Genomic DNA, 18,798 nt, shown 5'->3' with positions numbered 1-18,798 from the left:
AAGAACGGTAACATATTTGTTCAGCAGGAGTCCTATTGTCGTTTTAGTGTCATTAAATAGTTGTCCGACTTTTGTTTCAGAAATGAAAATAGAAAAAATGGCCCAAATTGGTTTTTGATTTGCATTTTAGAATTGGAATTAGAATGAACGCGGACCTTTTGTTATTGTGGAAGGGTATGTTTTGATCATTTAATTTTATTTTGAAAAACTGAAAAACAAAACGACTGTTTTTTTGGAATGAATTTCGATGTAAAATATATAAAATACAATTAAAACAAATAAAGCGTTCTTCTTTTTTGGCGTTGAAAAGCAATAACTAAATATAAAAAAATATATTTTGATTTTATATTTCATGTAACAAACATTTTAAATCTCAAGTAAACAGAAATGGAAAAACTGACTAAAACGGAGTTTTTTTTTTCATTTGCAGACACCGGAACATGTATTTTCAAAGTAAAAGCGGGGATAATTACTACGGTACCATTGTGTCTGTTATTTTCGTCGTGGCACAACGAGGACTGAGACCTACAAACATCTACGCACATTATAAACATAAACTGCATTAACTTTCGTGCGTAGAAAAATCTGTAAATGTAAAGCCTCTAAATCAATTTTAGCGAGGCACGCGGGTACCGTAGTGTCCCCGTTTTTACTTTGAAAAAAAACCAAAACTTCCGGTGGCAGAATAATGAAGAAACATCCGTTTTGTAATGTCTGCTTACTACTGTCTAGGTCACAGTAAAAAGTATTCAGCTTTTGTTATTGTGAAAGGGTCGGTGTATGTTTTGATCATTTAATTTTCTTTTGAAAAATTAAAAAACAAAACGACTGGTTTATTTGAATGAATGTTGTTGTAAAATACAAAAAAATTAAATTTTAAAATAAAGCGTTCTTCATTTTATATTCGATGTAAACATACCTAGTAAACAGAAATGGCAAAACTGACCAAAACGGAGTTTTTTTTTCTTCATTTGCAGTCACCGGAAGTTTTATTTTCAAAGTAAAAGCGGGGATAAATACTATTATAATTACCTTTGTGCTTGTGATTTTCGTCGTGGCACAACGAAGACTGACACTTACAAAAATATATACGCACATTACAAACATAAAATGTAAATGTCAAGCCTTGTTGGCTCTAAATCAATTTTAGCGATGCACGCGGGTATTCATAGACATCTTATAAGGGTACGCAGCATGGAGCGCCACTGCCTACTGGCGCTGACGAGACGCGGGGCCGCCATCTTGGAGTGGTGATCCGCTCCACCCAGTGCAATTCATTTGGCAGGAGCAATGAACTGTCAGCGCATTTAATTCATTTTACCTCACTGAATACCACTGATTTTCACGCGCTTTTTTGTCATACGTGTAGCTATGATAAAGGACACATGTTTTGGCGTGTTTCATTATTCATAGTTTGCTTAACAGTAATATAATATTCTTATATGCTATAAGCGACCAGACGTCCGAGATCAAAACTGGGAATATAATCCCAGAGAAGGGGGAAAAAAACGGTCAGCTATTTTTAAATTGAAGAAACAATATGATTAGGTTATATATACATGCGTATATCCTACATAAACAATGTATGAATACATTAGATATCTATATATCTTATAGACTGTATCTCTGTTGCTGCAGCAGCAGAGAGTTTATTCTGTCTTGACACTTTGTATTGATATTTTGTATTACATTCTTCCCTTAAATGATCATGTTTACAGTGATTGTTTTATATGTATTTTTTATGTATGTTGCTTTGAATAAAAGCGTCTGCCAAATACTTAAACATAAACATATATAAACACCTGCAAGTCTTTATATCAGCTAAAACCACCAATCTGTTTCACTGGATTCAGAATAAAACCAAATTCTGTCTTACCCAACAGTGTTAGTATTTGAATATTGTTACTTGAAGACTTATTCCTGGTTACAATTATACTGTTAAGAAAGTATTGTCTTATACTTTGCCTAAAATGAGAATGCATCATAATCAGTGGCAGCTGGTGAATTTTGTTTTAGGTGGGACTGAAAGTTTGTAAACCAAAACCCTGTAGGGGGGTCATCCTCCCCCAGAAGATTTCTTTGTGATTTTCACATACAAATGAAGCATTCTGGTGCATTCTGACAAAATAATGAAGACAAAATAGAACATGTCATACATGTCCATATCAGTGGTTCTTAACCTGGGTTCGATCGAACCCTAGGGTTTCGGTGAGTCTGCCTCAAGGGTTCAGCAGAGGTCAAAACACACCCGACTCATCGTGAAATACAAACTTCTCCCTATCGGCGTATTACGGATACGGCAACAGCTGACTGGTTTGCAGGTGTGTAATTTGTTGTGAGTTTATGCACAGTGTTGGTTTTGTTGTTTGAACAAGGTGATGTTCATGCACGGTTCATTTTGTGCACCAGTAAAAAAACGTGGTAACACTTTAGTATGGGGAACATATTCACCATTAATTAGTTGCTTATTAACATGCAAATTAGTAACATACTGGCTCTTAACTAGTCATTATTAAGTACTTATTAATGCCTTATTCGGCATGGCCTTATTATAACCCTCTAACCCTCTAACCTTGACCCTAACCTAACCAAATAACTCTAAATTAAGTCTTTATTACTTAGAATATGTTCCCCTAGTGTCCAAATAACTCTAAATTAAGTATTTACTTAGAATATGTTCCCCATAGTGTTACCAAAAACATATAACTTTGTCTTGAATTTGAAAAACTATTTTTTTTTTTTTTTTCACTAAAGAAGGGTTCGGTGAATGCGGTACCTCCAACAAGGTTAAGAAACACTGGTCTATATACAATATGGTAATATTCTTTTCACAAAATACAACCAATAGTACGTTAACGTTAAATCTTACTTGTGAAAAGTAATCCCCCGATTCCTATTTTCAACGGTCCGCTCGTTTGAGCCGGAAAACGCTGAACATCTTTGTTTTCTACCTGTCAACTGTCAGTTTAGGCTGCTCGCTGCCTCCTCATCACCACTTCAAGATGGCGGCCCCATTTTTCGCGTCACAGCAGCCAATGCTGCGTCTACTTATAAGATGTCTATGGTAGTATCCTCGTGAAAAAAAGGAAATAAATTATGGTGCCAGAATAATGAAGAAACATCCGGTCTGCTTTTCCGTTTCTGTTTTCTGTAGCTTTTTTATTTTTTATTTTATGAAATATACAATGAAAATCAACCCGTCTTTTGTATTTAGGTATTGCTACACAACACCAAAAATAAGAACTATTTGTTTTTAAATTAAAAAAAACATGTTTTAACGATTTTTTTTTGTTTTTCCATTTCCATTGATGAAAAGAAAATGCGATGACCAAAACATACACTGACCTGCAAACATCGAGATGATATTGGTGTGAAATAACGGATACATAGCATTCCAACACTGCTTGCGTGTTAGCACATTAATTGGCGTAATAGTCAGAAAGTGGAATAGCATTTTTTATTTTTTATAAACCTTTATTTATAATATGCAAAATTACATACAAGTAATAAATAATAATAATCAAAACAAGTACAAAAACAGTACAAAAACAGTACAAAACAGCACCAGAGGTTTGTAAACTCAATAAAGTAACCAAAGTAGAATGCTAAATATATATATTTAACAAAATGTAAAACCATAGGCTCACACAAGTTCTGTAAATAATCCGAATTTGGATTTAAAAGTGAAGCATTTAAAAAAAAATTTTTATTATTACTTCCGGAATTGTGTTTTTTAAATAAACCTTTATTTATAAATGTCAATATTTACAAACAGTTGAGAAATAATAATCAAAGTAAGTACAAAAACAGTACAAAACAGCGCCAGGGGGTGGTCAATTCAAAGTAATGGAATAGCATCTTTGACAGCTCACTTTTCCTTCAACAGAGCGCGAATGACAGCTACAACCTAACGTGATGGTGGAAATAACCAGCCTCCAGCCGTACGGATCATTTGATTGGCTAATAAATCTAGTAGGGCGGGGCGATACAGCTTTCCCTCTCTTCTCCCATTGGCTCTTTGGCGTTTCTTTCCGCTCAGTCTGAGATCTCCCACTTAAAGATGGTTTGACTGAGTAAAGTAAGTGAAACGAGGCTGCTGTCACTGCTCTGTTGTTGAAGAAGTCACACTCGTTCGCCTATCGCCGGAACAGCCGAGGGCGACAATCCCAGGAGATTCGCCGATAGAATGCCAGTAAGTAAATAACACCTTGTTGTTGTTGTTGTTGTTGTGCCTTAGCATAGCTAGCTTAGCTTAACGAGCTAACCTGTAAGCGAGCGTCGTGACAGTTGCAAGTCAAAGATGAAATAATGTGTGGCGGAAACACATTAAAGTCCATTTCTTGCGTTGGCACCTTTTTTAACAACCGCCATTGACATAAATCCACACCGGGGTAATATTACTTCCAGCAGAGCTACGGATAAAGTGAGGTAATTTCAGCCTGGTTACCACTACCGGTCTTGGTTCCAAGTTGATGACCTAAGCAACATTTTAAAAATAGCAACAATTTCACTTTATTTGAAGGTTTATTTTGGGTTTGTTCAGCCGGGGGGGAAACACTGCACACTCTTGCGTTAAAGCGTTGTTATATTTGTCCAAACATCATGTGATTTCATTCTGAGAGCGCCTCTGTGTTGTCCCCCGCCAGCACCATGACACAATCTCACGGTACGATATCTTCGCGGTTTTAAGGCCACGGTTTTTTGATTGATTTCAACTTTTATTACTCATCATCATCGGCGGTCACTCGAAGCGAGTATGGCCCTCCTGGTAGGGGGGGATATCCCTTTATGGAGGATGCCTGTGCGTGACTTTGTTTATGTTATGTTATTTTCATTTATTATGCGCCCCCCAACCAACTGTCACATCAGAGAAACAAAAACAACAGAAACAGAGACTGAGACACACAAAGGAATCTAAACTAAACATTTAAAGGCCTACTGAAATGAATTTTTTTTATTTAAACGGGGACAGCGGATCTATTCTATGTGTCATACTTGATCATTTCGCGATATTGCCATATTTTTGCTGAAAGGATTTAGTATAGAACAACGACGATAAAGATCGCAACTTTTGGTATCTGATACAAAAAAGGCTTGCCCCTACCGGAAGTAGCGTGACGTAGTCAATTGAACATATACGCAAAGTTCCCTATTGTTTACAATGATGGCCGCATGAAGTGAGAGAGATTCGGACCGAGAAAGCGACAATTTCCCCATTAATTTGAGCGAGGATGAAAGATTTGTGGATGAGTAAAGTGCAAGTGAAGGACTAGTGGGGAGTTGAAGCTATTCAGATAGGGAAGATGCTGTGAGAGCCGGGGGTGACCTGATATTCAGCTGGGAATGACTACAACAGTAAATAAACACAAGACATATATATACTCTATTAGCCACAACACAACCAGGCTTATATTTAATATGCCACAAATTAATCCTGCATAAAAACACCTCAGTGTTTGTTATGCTAGCTCCTAGCTCCTATGCTGGCTCCTAGCTCCTAGCTCCATATAAGCCGCCAATCCAATTCAAACACCTGCACAACACACACAATCACTCAGCCCAAAAGACCGTTCACCTAACCCAAGGTTCATAAAGCTTATATATTTAAACAAAGTAACGTACGTGACGCGCACGTACTGGCAAGCAATCAAATGTTTGGAAGCGTAGCTGCTACTCACGGTACCTGGTATTCAGCTGGGAATGACTAAAACAGTAAATAAACACAAGACATATATATACTCTTTTAGCCACAACACAACCAGGCTTATATTTAATATGCCACAAATTAATCCTGCATAAAAACACCTATGTGTTTGTTATGCTAGCTCCTAGCTCCTCTGCTAGCTCCTAGCTCCATAGAACACGCCAATACAATTCAAACACCTGATCAACACACACAATCACTCAGCCCAAAAGACCGTTCACCTAACCCAAGGTTCATAAAGCTTATATATTTAAAAAAAAGTTACGTACGTGACGCGCATGTACGGTCAAGCGATCAAATGTTTGGAAGCCAAAGCTGCATACTCACGGTAGCACGACTGCGTCTTTGTCATCCAAATCAAAGTAATCCTGGTAAGAGTCTGTGTTGTCCCAGTTCTCTACAGGCGTCTGTGTATCGAAGTCAAAAGTCCTCCTGGTTAGAGTCTCTGTTATCCGAGTTCTTCCATCTTGACTGCATCTTTCGGGAATGTAAACAATGAAACACCGCCTGTGTTGTGTTGCTGCTGACTTCCTTCGTAAAATACGTCCGCTTTGCACCGAGAACTTTCTTCTTTGCTTGCTCAGCTTCTTTCTCCATAATGCAATGAACATAATTGCAACAGATTCACCAACACAGATGTCCAGAATACACCCAGAATGAGATGAAAATGGCTATTTCGTATTGGCTTCAATGTGGAAGGCATACCCGTGTTCCCCGGGCTACGTCACGCGCATACGTCATCCTCAGAGGCGTTTCGAACCGGAAGTTTAGCGGCAAATTTAAAATTGCACTTTATAAGTTAACCCGGCCGTATTGGCATGTGTTGCAATGTTAAGATTTCATCATTGATATATAAACTATCAGACTGCGTGGTCGGTAGTAGTGGCTTTCAGTGGGCCTTTAAGACGCACAATGAACTAGGGGTGTAACGATACACAAAAATTTCGGTTCGGTACGTACCTTGGTTTAGAGGTCACGGTTCGGTTCATTTTCGGTACAGTAAGAAAACCACAAATTATACATTTTTGGGTTATTTATTCACCCAATTTGCAAAATCTTCCACCAAAAATATTTTTCTTAGTGGAATATTTGATGGGAACCTTGGATAGGTCAACAATTCATAATAACATTCATTTTGATTCAATATTATGTTTTGAGCAGTTTTGAAAAAAAAAAAAACAGCTTTGTTTTATTAGTCAACATTGCAACTTTTTTTCAATTACGTTTAAGCTTTAAGCTTTTTTAATAGTATTTTTAGAATGTGCCATGGGCCTTTAAAACATTAGCTGTGGGCCGCAAATGGCCTCTGTGGCACACTTTTGACACCCCTGCTATAGATAATAAAAAATTAAATGTGATAAATCTATGGATAAAAAGCAGAGCCTGGCGACGCATGCGCGTTTATCATAACTCTCGCTCTCTCTGTCTCTGCCCCTCCCTCACCAATGCTGCTGCGCGCACAATTTGTTTTGTTTTTAACCCCTTCTTAACCCTGAACGTACATTGAAAATACACGCAACCCTAACTCAAAATGCCGGACATTTGAGGCTTTTAAGAAACTCCGCCCTGACAGCTCCTCAAAAGAGGACATGTCCGGTGAAAAGAGGACGTATGGTCAGTCTATCCTAGCCCGTTAGCTGCTAGCATGCCGTGAGTTGTGCCTCGGTGTGCATTGTTTACACAACGTGCGTTACGCTACTTAATATGTCCGTGTGGAAACTCGTTCGGTACACCTCCGAACCGAACTGGAACCCCCGTACCGAAACGGTTCAATACAAATACACGTACCGTTACACCCCTACAATAAACACATAAATCAAAAGTCATGTGCGGTAAAGAGGTTTAACGTGGGGAGACTGGTGCACAGGCAGTCACCACACGATCCTTGACAGATCCGGGTCAGGGTCCAATGCCATGTAGTCCAAGACGACTGGGGACCCTTTTTCTGCTGCAGCCTTCATCCGCCATCCCAGCCGTTGTGACGGTCCGTAGGTTTAGCAATCATCCTCCGCCTGTTCCACCGTTGAGGTCTTGGGTCGTTATTTCCCCATAACTGGGCCCACATGGATGTGGGGGTGCCTTCTTCTGCCATCGCAGCTCTTGTGGTGGTTCTTACATCTACCGTCTTCCGACTGCTCCGCCGTTGAGGTCTTCACCGTATCCCTGGCTAGAGGGCAGTCAGGTACTAGGCCATTGCCAAGGGCCACTTTGGGTAACAGTAGTAAAGGGGTTAACCTCCTAGTGCCCCAAGACCCCATAGAGGAGCCTCCACTGCCAGATGCACTTTAATGTCATGCCCAGGACGTAGACTTTTATTAGTAGATTGCACAGTACAGTACATATTCCGTACGATTGACCACTAAATGGTAACACCCCAATAAGTTTTTTGCCAACCTTGAGACCTCCGAATTCGGGAGATGGGCGGGGGGTGTATATATTTTCAAGTATTTCTTATATATATATGTTTTTGGACATTATTACTTGCCGTAGTTTTGAAGCAATGCATGATGGGAATCCGGATGTTGTGTGTCAATGTATTAACGTGCCGGCTGGAATAAACACACGCTGAGAATAGCTCCGTGCCTGCCTACTTTATGGGTTATAGATAAACCTATGGATAACGGAGACATACGGTATATAATAGTCTCCTTTTCAGGTGAGAGAGGACGCTAAAGGCAGTGATTTTAAGGCACGCCCCCAATATTGTTGTCCGGGTGGAAATCGGGATAAATTCGGGAGAATGGTTGCCCTGGAAAATTTTCGGGAGGGGCACTGAAATTCGGGAGTCTCCCGGGAAAATCGGGAGGGTTGGCAAGTATGGTCATCAACAATTATATCATCTGAGAAATGGACATTGTAACAGTGTAGGTCTGACTTGGTAGGATATGTACATCGAGCAGAGAACATAGTGAGCTCAGAAAGCATAAGAACAAGTATATACATTTGGTTATTTACAATCCGGGGAGGTGGGATGTGGTGGGTGGAGGGTGTTAGTCTAGGGTTGTAGCTGCCTGGAGGTGTTATTTTAGTGCGGTTTTGAAGGAGGATAGAGATGCCCTTTCTTTTACATCTGTTGGGAGTGCATTCCATATTGATGTGGCATAGAAGGAGAATGAGTTAAGACCTTTGTTAGATCGGAATCTGGGTTTAACGTGGTTAGTGGAGCTCCCCCTGGTGTTGTGGTTGTGGCGGTCATTTACGTTCTGGAAGTAGTTTGACATGTACTTCCAGTGTTTCCCATAAACTGCCAAGATACCTGTGGCGGTGGGGGCGTGGCTATGGGCGTGGTCACCATGACATCATCGAGTAATTTGCATAATTTACTACAATGATTTGATTTTCTCTAAAAAGGCTAAAAAAATGTATACTTACTAATTAACAGAGGTGGGACCAAGTCATTGCTTTGCAAGTCACAAGTAAGTCTCAAGTCTTTGCCCTCAAGTCTCGAGTCAAGTCCCGAGTCAAGACAGGCAAGTCCCGAGTCAAGTCCAAAGTCAAGACTAGAAAGTCTCAAGTCAAGTCCCAAGTCCTGCATTTTGAGTTTCGAGTCCTTTCAAGTCCTTTTAACCACAGACTAATATTTTTACACAGATTGTGTATGCTTTTAAAACGCTGTATTTATTTATTAAAACAAGTGCATTTGAAATTGCAGGAAAAAAAATGGTGCTGACATTGCAATTCATAATAGCACTATTAACCAGTCATTTTAATAGTTTAAACAATTTTAAACATTTAACTCATTCCTTTACAGAATAAACACATTTGCAAAAACAAACATTAACATACTATTGGTTGTATTTTATGAAAATAACATTACCACAAAGTTGAGAAGGAGCAAAGATCTTCAATATTTGTATGTGAAAATCACAAAGAAATCTTCTGGGGGAGGATGACGCCCCTACAGGGGTTTGGTTTACAAACTTTCAGCCCCACCTAAAACAAAATTCACCAGCCGCCACTGATTATGATGCATTCTCATTTTAGGCAAAGTATAAGACAATACTTTCTTAACAGTATAATTGTAACCAGGAATAAGTCTTCAAGTAACAATATTCAAATACTAACATTGTTGGGTAAGACAGCATTTGGTTTTATCCTGAATGTAGTGAAACAGATTGGTGGTTTTAGCTGATATAAAGACTTTCAGGTGTTTATATATGTTTAAGTATTTGGCAGACGCTTTTATCCAAAGCGACATACATAAAAAATAGATATAAAACAATCACTGTAAACATTATCATTTAAGGGAAGAATGTAATAAAAAATATCAATACAAAGTGTCAAGACAGAATAAACTCTCTGCTGCTGCAGCAACAGAGTTACAGTCTATAGGTCCCTAAAATATATAGATATCTAATGTATTCATACATTGTTTATGTAGGATATACGCATGTATATATAATCTAATCATATTGTTTCTTCAACTTAAAAATAGCTGACCGTTTTTTTCCCCCTTCTCTGGGATTATATTCCCAGTTTTGATCTCGGACGTCTGGTCACTTATAGCATATAAGAATATTATATTACTGTTAAGCAAACTATGAATAATAAAAACGCCAAAACATGTGTCCGTTATCATAGCTACACGTATGACAAAAAAACGCGTGAAAATCAGTGGTATTCAGTGAGGTAAAATGAATTAAATTTGCTGACAGTTCATTGCTCCTGCCAAATGAATTGCACTGAGTGGAGCGGATCACCACTCCAAGATGGCGGCTCCGCGTCTCGTCTGCGCCAGTAGGCAGTAGCGCTCAATGCTGCGTACCCTTATAAGATGTCTATGGTTATGACGTTAGCAGTGAGTTTACAGCCTCACTGATTTAACTACACAGCAAATAAAAGTCATGTTACTTAGCCAATAAACGTTATCTTACATTCAAAACTTACCCTTCTTTGTGCAACTTCAAATGTCGAACGAAGTTGGAAGTTGTTGCGTCTCCGTCTGTAATATTCGAACTACGTGATTTGCATACGGCAATTCGTTTTTTGTTGACCAAGTCGTAGTTTTTATACCCGAACGAAACCAACTTTGGCATAATTGTTTCTCACTGCCGCATTGTTTGACAACTCCTGTTCGGTGGTTGTCCTGAAATTGGATTGGATGAGAGCTGTGTGATGAAAACAACGTAGATTTAATTTGATTGGCTGTTGTACTGACAGCACACACGCTGACAAGCAGCACACACGCTACAAGACACAGACGTATAAAATGAAAGATACGGACCGCTCCCAAATAACTTTTTAAGGTTTGGGTTTTGGGGAAAGTAGCAAGTCATGTCAAGTCAAAAGCCTCAAGTCCAAGTGAAGTCACAAGTCATTGATGTTAAAGTCTAAGTCGAGTTGCAAGTCTCTTTACATTTTGTCAAGTCGAGTCTAAAGTCATCTAATTCATGACTCGAGTCTGACTCGAGTCCAAGTCATGTGACTCGAGTCCACACCTCTGCTAATTAATAATAACAGTTTTGTTTTAAACGTCCATCCATCCATCCATTTTACAATATAATTACAACACTTTATGTACATATTTATATACAGATTTGAACAATAAGTTATTCACTGAAATATATTTATTAATTGTGGTTCTTACAAAAAATATATCTTATAAAATATAAAAGCTAAAATGTCTCAAAGCTCTGCCCCTTTAATTAGTGCATACTAAATAATTTAACTTTAGCCTACTACTACAACCATATTATTTACCAGCAACATAAAGTGAAACAGAGGCAGAGGTGTCCTGCCACAGTCAGTAACAAATAAACAGAAAACAGTAGTGGTGGTAGATAGACACAGAGCTTCATCAAACATCTGATCCACTGAACAAAGAGCTCCAAAAATCTTGAACTTTCGACTGCCATCAGTTTTACTCCCTACACATAACCATGTGTTTCCCACTGCCTGCAGACTTTGCACCCTTTGCTATATACACATGTTGTGTTTCTAATATAAATACATTTAATAAAGTCAAATACAAATAAGGCAACAAGAGAAGTATCCTACACTTCTCTTTTGTAAAGTAAATCTGAACAGCCGATATGGGCATCTACATCAACTATATGATTTGCCTGAGAAGCTGGAGAGGACAAAAAAAAATAAAAAAAAATAAATAAATACATTTTTAAATTAAAATTGTTTTGTTTTTTTAATTTTTTTTTTATTTATTTGTGGCGGACGTAATTCTTTCTAATAAATGAATGTGAGGGAAACCCTGACTTCGGTATCAGGGAGGTGTAGCGGATTTTATAGACTAGGCTCAGTGCAAGTTGTTTTACTCTGTCCTCCACCCTGAGCCAGTCCACTTTGGAGAAGTGGGTTGGAGTGAGGTGGGATCTGGGGTGGAGGTCTAGAAGTAATCTGACTAGCTTGTTCTGGGATGTTTGGAGTCTAGATTTGAGGGTTTTGGAGGTGCTAGGGTACCAGGAGGTGCATGCGTAATCGAAAAAGGGTTGAACGAGAGTTCCCGCTAGAATCCTCATGGTGCTTTTGTTGACCAGAGAGGAGATTCTGTAGAGACATCTTGTTCGTTGGTTGACCTTTTTGATTACCTTGGTTGCCATTTTATCACAGGAAAGATTAGCCTCTAGAATGGTACAATATTATTGCGGTGTATTGTAAAAAAATAATAATAAAAGTTGACCAGGTAACTAGCAAATATACAAAAACCCAAAACCAGTGAAGTTGGCACTGGTATTTTTGTTTTTTGCAAATGATCATTAAATTAGAATTTAATGGCAGCAACACGTCGCAAAAAAGTTGTCACAGGGGCATTTTTACCACTGAGTTACATGGCCTTTCCTTTTAACAACACTCAGTAAAGGTTTGGGAACTGAGGAGACACATTTTTGAAGCTTTTCAGGAGGAATTCTTTCCCATTCTTGCTTGATGTACAGCTTAAGTTGTTCAACAGTCCGGGGGTCTCCGTTGTGGTATTTTAGGCTTCATAATGCACCACACATTTTCAATGGGAGACAGGTCTGGACTACAGGCAGGCCAGTCTCGTACCCGCACTCTTTTACTGTGAAGCCACGCTGTTGTAACACGTGGCTCGGCATTGTCTTGCTGAAATAAGCAGGGGCGTCCATGATAACGTTGCTTGGATGGCACGATATGTTGCTCCAAAACCTGTATGTACCTTTTCAGCATTAATGGTGCCTTCACAGATGTGTAAGTTACCCATGTCTAGGGCACTAATACACCCCCATACCATCACACATGCTGGCTTTTACACTTTGCGCCTATAACCACCCGGATGGTTCTTTTCCTCTTTGGTCCGGAGGATACGACGTCCACAGTTTCCAAAAACAATTTGAAAAAATGGACTTGCCCGACCACAGAACACTTATACACTTTGCATCAGTCCATATTAAATAAGCTCTGACCCAGTAAATCCGTCGGCGTTTCTGGGTGTTGTTGATAAATTTCTTTCGCTTTGCATAGTAGAGTTTTAACTTTCACTTACAGATGTAGCGACGAACTGTAGTTACTTACAGTGGTTTTCTGAAGTGTTCCAGAGCCCATGTGGTGATATCTTTTACACACTGATGTTGCTTTTTGATGCAGTACCGCCTGAGAGATCGAAGGTCCGTAATATCATGGCTTACGTGCAGATTCTCTGAACCTTTTGATGATATTACGGAGGGTAGATGGTGAAATCCCTAAATTCCTTGCAATAGCTGGTTGAGAAATGTTGTTCTTAAACTGTTGGACAATTTGCTCACGCATTTGTTGACAAAGTGGTGACCCTCGACCCGTCCTTGTTTGTGAATGACTGAGCATTTCATGGAAGCTGCTTTTATACCCAACCATGGCACCCACCTGTTCCCAATTAGCCTGTTCACCTGTGGGATGTTCCAAATAAGTGTTTGATGAGCATTCCTCAACTTTCGCAGTCTTTTTTGCCGCTTGTGCCAGCTTTTTTGAAACATGTTGCAGGCATCAAATTCCAAATGAGCTAATATTTGCAAAAAATAACAGTTTAAAATAGCGTTAAATATCTTGTCTTTGCAGTCTATTTAATTGAATATAAGTTGAAAAGGATTTGCAAATCATTGTATTTGGTTTTTATTTACCATTTACACAACGTGCCAACTTCACTGGTTTTGGGGTTTGTAAAACAGTAATGCGAACCGTGGTGTGGTATATTATTACATCTTTAATTGATACATCCCTAGTTACTACATTGATAAACAGATGCGTGAGAAGAAGCAAATCTACGATGCCATCCAGTGTAACGACAAGCTGCAAAGTCCCATTATAATGTGTTTTGTGAGCAAAGGTGAACACTATATACTGTAGCTAAAAAAACAATAAAAGGATGCAACATCTTTCTTTGGCGGGCCGGCACAAATAAATACATAAATGTATGGTAAACACTGCAAGCTCTGTCTCTTTAAAACTGTTACGAGTCATGACTGCCCGTTAGGTTTTGGAGTTTCACTGCTCGTCTTTCTATGGCCGCTTTAATACACAGCTTATGGAGGTTCCTAACATGTGTCTCCTTTAGCTACCGCTTGTGTTTGATTGGCAGATAAATGCATGTCGCAGGGAAAATGTCCCGCACCTTATAATTAGTATGTACTGAGTGGGAATTTGGTGCGCCAAAGGCTGCTGTTACACCCCTAGTATCATTGTAGAGCAGGGGTGTCAAAGTGGTTTTCACTGAGGGCCACATCGCAGTTATGTTTGGCCCCAGAGGGCCGCTTCTAACAGTGAATACTATTATTACACAATTTTTTTTATGCATTTTATTAGTAGATTTTTTAAAAACTGAAATGTAAAAATATATATGGTAAGTTGCAATAATTTCACCTCAAAATGTAGTGTATATTACTGTAAATGGAAAAACAATACTGCTGTTTTTATGGTTTAAAAAAAAAGCAGCTCAGTTGTCAGAATTTTACTGTAAAATTTACATTAATTTTTTACTACAAATAAAAAAATACCTGCAATTTTACAGTAACATTTTAAGTTAAAAGTTAAAGTACCAATGATTGTCACACACACACACAAGGTGTAGTGAAATTTGTCCTCTGCATTTGACCCATCCCCTTGATCACCCCCTGGGAGGTGAGGGGAGCAGTGGGCGGCAGCGGTGCCACGCCCGGGAATCATTTTTGGTGATTTAACCCCCAATTCCAACCCTTGATGCTGAGTGCCAAGCAGGGAGGTAATGGGTCCCATTTTTATAGTCTTTGGTTTGAACTCACAACCTACCGATCTCAGGGCGGACACTCTAACCACTAGGCCACTGATATATATATTTTGGCACCTGAGCTGCCAATTTGTTTGCTTTTTTTTCTTCTTCCCGTAAATCAACAACTGTAGATTTTTTGGTGTATTATTGTAAATGCCAAAACGGCACCACGGTTTATTACAGTAAAAAAAAAGTACTGTTTTTTTTTCCATTTAGAGAAAAATGCTGTAAAAACCACAGTAAATTTCGCAATTTTACCACAAAATCTACTGCTACTTTTACATAGCACAATTTGATGGATAACTTGCTTTGAAATCATTATTATTATTAGTATTTATTTTTATTAAAAAAAATGGTTTGAATGTTTGATAATATATTTTTTATAATTACACAATATTTAAGTTAACATCATTTGCGTTTACATGGAGTACATGTATTTTTTTCCCCCTTAAAATAAAAAGAAAAAAAACATTCAGTAAGGTAAGTTACAGTACTTTATTGATACATATTATTTCCAGGCTTTCCAGGGCCCAAAAAAGTGAAGTGGCGGGCCACATCTGGCCCCCGAGCCTTGAGTTTGACACATGTGTTTTGACTACTCAGGACTGCTAAAAATAAATGAATGTCACTATTTGTAAAAGGGAGAAAAACTGTAAGACACATAGCTGACATACTATTGTGTAAATAGGAGGAATAACACATTATTTGGTTTGTTTTATAAAATCACAAGGCATCGAGAGAGACCTGTTCTATGGAGATTGGTACTGTTGTGATTTGGTGCTATATAGAAAATTACATGAAACTATTTAATATTAATAACGGTGGAGGAAACATGGATTTGTTTTGTAAATAAAAATTACTGTATCAGTGTTTTCAGTAAACGTGTTTAAAGGTGTGCATTTTTACTGTATGTGTCCGGCTTCTCTAATATGGTTTGACAGTTAAGCCAAGCAGGTCTTTAGCCAGAGGAAATTATGCACGGCTTACGTAGTCATCTGTGATGCTTAGTGACAATCTTGCTGCTCCATGAAATATCCAAGCATGTGTACATGTGTTTGCAACATTTAAAATATATAAAGGCAATGATTAATAAGACAGAATGGTCTCGTACTTTTTGCATGATGAAAAGCCTATTTTGATTCACTCAAAGTGATGTTCCAGTATCACTGAAAGAAATGGTTTCTATAAAAAGATAAGAGTGGTTACTAAAATAGAAGAAAACCGTCATGTTGACCTTGAGGATTTCTTTTTGCAGAAAAGGCGATTGAAAAGACATAGGTGATGATGAGCTGCCAGCTTAGAGAAGGAGCGTAGGCTGCAGAAAGAGATTTCCTGTCTGTTGCGGCTTTCCATCCATCTCCCTTAGCTGCAAAAAACACATGCACACACACACAACTGTTAGTCTTGTCTACTTAGATGAACACATCTTCCTGTGTGTGGATCTTTCATAGGGTGGATGTGTCCATGTTACACTCTTGACAGACTACAAGGAACCCTACAGTTAGGGCCATAAATATTTGGACATTGACACAATTTTCAGTGTTCCAGCTCTGTAAAACACCACAATGGATTTGCATGAAACAATCAAGATGTGCTTTAAGTGCAGACTTTGAGCTTTAATTTGAGGGTATTTACATCCAAATCAGGTGAACGGTGTAGGAATTACAACACATTTTCATACTTGCCAACCTTGAGACCTCCAATATCGGGGGGGGGGGGGGGGGGCGTGGTTAAGAGGAGAGTATATTTACAGCTAGAATTCACCAAATCAAGTATTTCATATATATATATAATATATGTATGAAATACTTGACTTTCAGTGAATTCTAGCTATATATATTTTTTTATTTTATTTTATTATACATATAAATAAAAGACATACTTGAATTTCAGTGTTCTGCAGGCTATCCAGTAGGTGGCAGTATTGTCCTGTTTAAGAGTGTCACAACATTGCTGTTTACGGCAGACGAACTGCTTTACGGTGGACTAAACGTGACTGCTGTTGTTGTGTGTTGGTACCGCGCTGGTAGGACGTTAATGAAACTGCCTAACAATAAACCCACATAAGAAACCAAGAACTCTCTCTCCTTGTTGTGCACTCTACTCTCTAAAAGCCGTAGATGTTATGACGTCATTGGGCAGGCAAGCTGCTGTCGCCACTCAGGTCCGCATTGAGCTGGAGGGGGCGTGGCCTCCAGCTCCGGCTGAATACCGGGAGTTTGTCGGGAGAAAATCTCTGCCGGGAGGTTGTCGGGAGAGGCGCTGAATATCGGGATTCTCCCGCTAAAAACGGGAGGGTTGGCAAGTATGCATTTTATATGTGCCTTCCACCTTTTAAGGGACCAAAAGTAATTGGACAAACTCACATAATCATAAATCAAATTGTCAATTTTTGATACTTTGTTGCAAATCCTTTGGATAGGATAGGACTTTATTGTCATTGCACAAGTACAACGAAACTATGTTTTCAGCACAAACCCATTCAAGATTACACAAACAAACAGTGTACAGGGTTACAGTTCAGGAACGCTGATGGGTCGCCAAGAGGCGCCCCGTAAAAGATGGGAAAAAGGTAAAATGCTGGGGAAGAAGATGAGTAAAAAAATACAATCTAGACTGGGCTCCTAAAGGCCTACTGAAAGCCACTACTACCGACCACGCAGTCTGATAGTTTATATATCAATGATGACATCTTAACATTGCAACACATGCCAATACGGCCGGGTTAGATTAGTAAAGTGCAATTTTAAATTTCCCGCAAAATATCCTGCTGAAAACGTCTCGGTATGATGACGTCACGTATTGTAGCTGACATTTTGGGACAGCATTGTGGCCAGCTATTAAGTCGTCTGTTTTCATCGCAAAATTCCACAGTATTCTGGACATCTGCGTTGGTGAATCTTTTGCAATTTGTTTAATGAACAATGAAGACAGCAAAGAAGAAAGCTGTAGGTGGGAAGCGGTGTATTAGCGGCCGGCTGCAGCAAGACAAACATGTAGCGGCTACGTCGTAGCGGCTACGTCGTAGCGGCTACGTCGTAGCCAGTGTTTCATTGTTTACATTCCCGAACGATGACAGTCAAGCTTTACCATTGGCCTGGGACAACAGAGACTCTTACCAGGAGGACTTTTGAGTTGGATACGCATGCTTGTGGAGATGGGACAATAGAGACTCTTACCAGGAGGACTTTGAGTTGGATACGCGCTACCGTGAGTACGCAGCTGCGGCTTCCAAACATTTGATCGCTTGCCCGTACGTGCGTAGCGCTATGTGCATGTCACGCACGTAACTTTGGGGAAATATTTGTGCTGTATGAACTTTGCGGAGGTGAACGGTACTTTGGGTCGTGGGATTGAGTGTTTTGTACGGGTGTTTGATTTGTATTGGGGGGTTATATGGACGGGAAGGGGGAGGTGTTTGCTATGCGGGATTAATTTGTGGCATATTAAATATAAGCCTGGTTGTGTTGTGGCTAATACATCGTGGCCGGTTAGCTCAGTTGGTTAGGGCGGAGTACATATATGTCTTGTGTTTATTTACTGTTTTAGTCATTCCCAGCTGAATATCAGGTCCCACCCGCCTCTCACAGCATCTTCCCTATCTGAATCGCTTCCACTGCCCTCTAGTCCTTCACTCTCACTTTCCTCATTCACAAATCTTTCATCCTCGCTCAAATTAAGGGGGTAATCGTCGCTTTCTCGGTCCGAATCGCTCTCGCTGCTTGTGGCCATGATTGTAAACAATGTGCAGATGTGAGGAGTTCCACAACCTGTGACGTCACGCTACTTCCGGTACAGGCAAGGCTTTTTTATCAGCGACCAAAAGTTGCAAACTTTATCGTCGATGTTCTCTACTAAATCCTTTCAGCAAAAATATGGCAATATCGCGAAATGATCAAGTATG

The 18,798-nt window shown here is 39.3% G+C and overlaps 1 protein-coding gene across 4 annotated transcripts in view; it reads left to right on the top strand.

Moving 5' to 3' along the window:
- The first annotated feature begins 4,044 nt into the window (after window positions 1-4,044).
- LOC133635950 (hyccin-like) overlaps window positions 4,045-18,798 on the top strand; it is a 95,074-nt gene continuing 80,320 nt past the window's right edge. For all 4 annotated transcript variants that reach the window (XM_062029448.1, XM_062029449.1, XM_062029451.1 and 1 more), the window contains exon 1: window positions 4,045-4,192. The gene's annotated coding sequence lies outside the window, so the exon portion shown is untranslated. The remainder of the gene's footprint in view (window positions 4,193-18,798) is intronic.

The sequence above is a fragment of the Entelurus aequoreus genome, linkage group LG20 (genome assembly GCF_033978785.1).
Source record: "Entelurus aequoreus isolate RoL-2023_Sb linkage group LG20, RoL_Eaeq_v1.1, whole genome shotgun sequence".
Taxonomy (NCBI): Eukaryota; Metazoa; Chordata; class Actinopteri; order Syngnathiformes; family Syngnathidae; genus Entelurus; species Entelurus aequoreus.
Note: the sequence above shows the minus strand (reverse complement) of the source record. Positions and strands in the feature narration are given on the sequence as shown.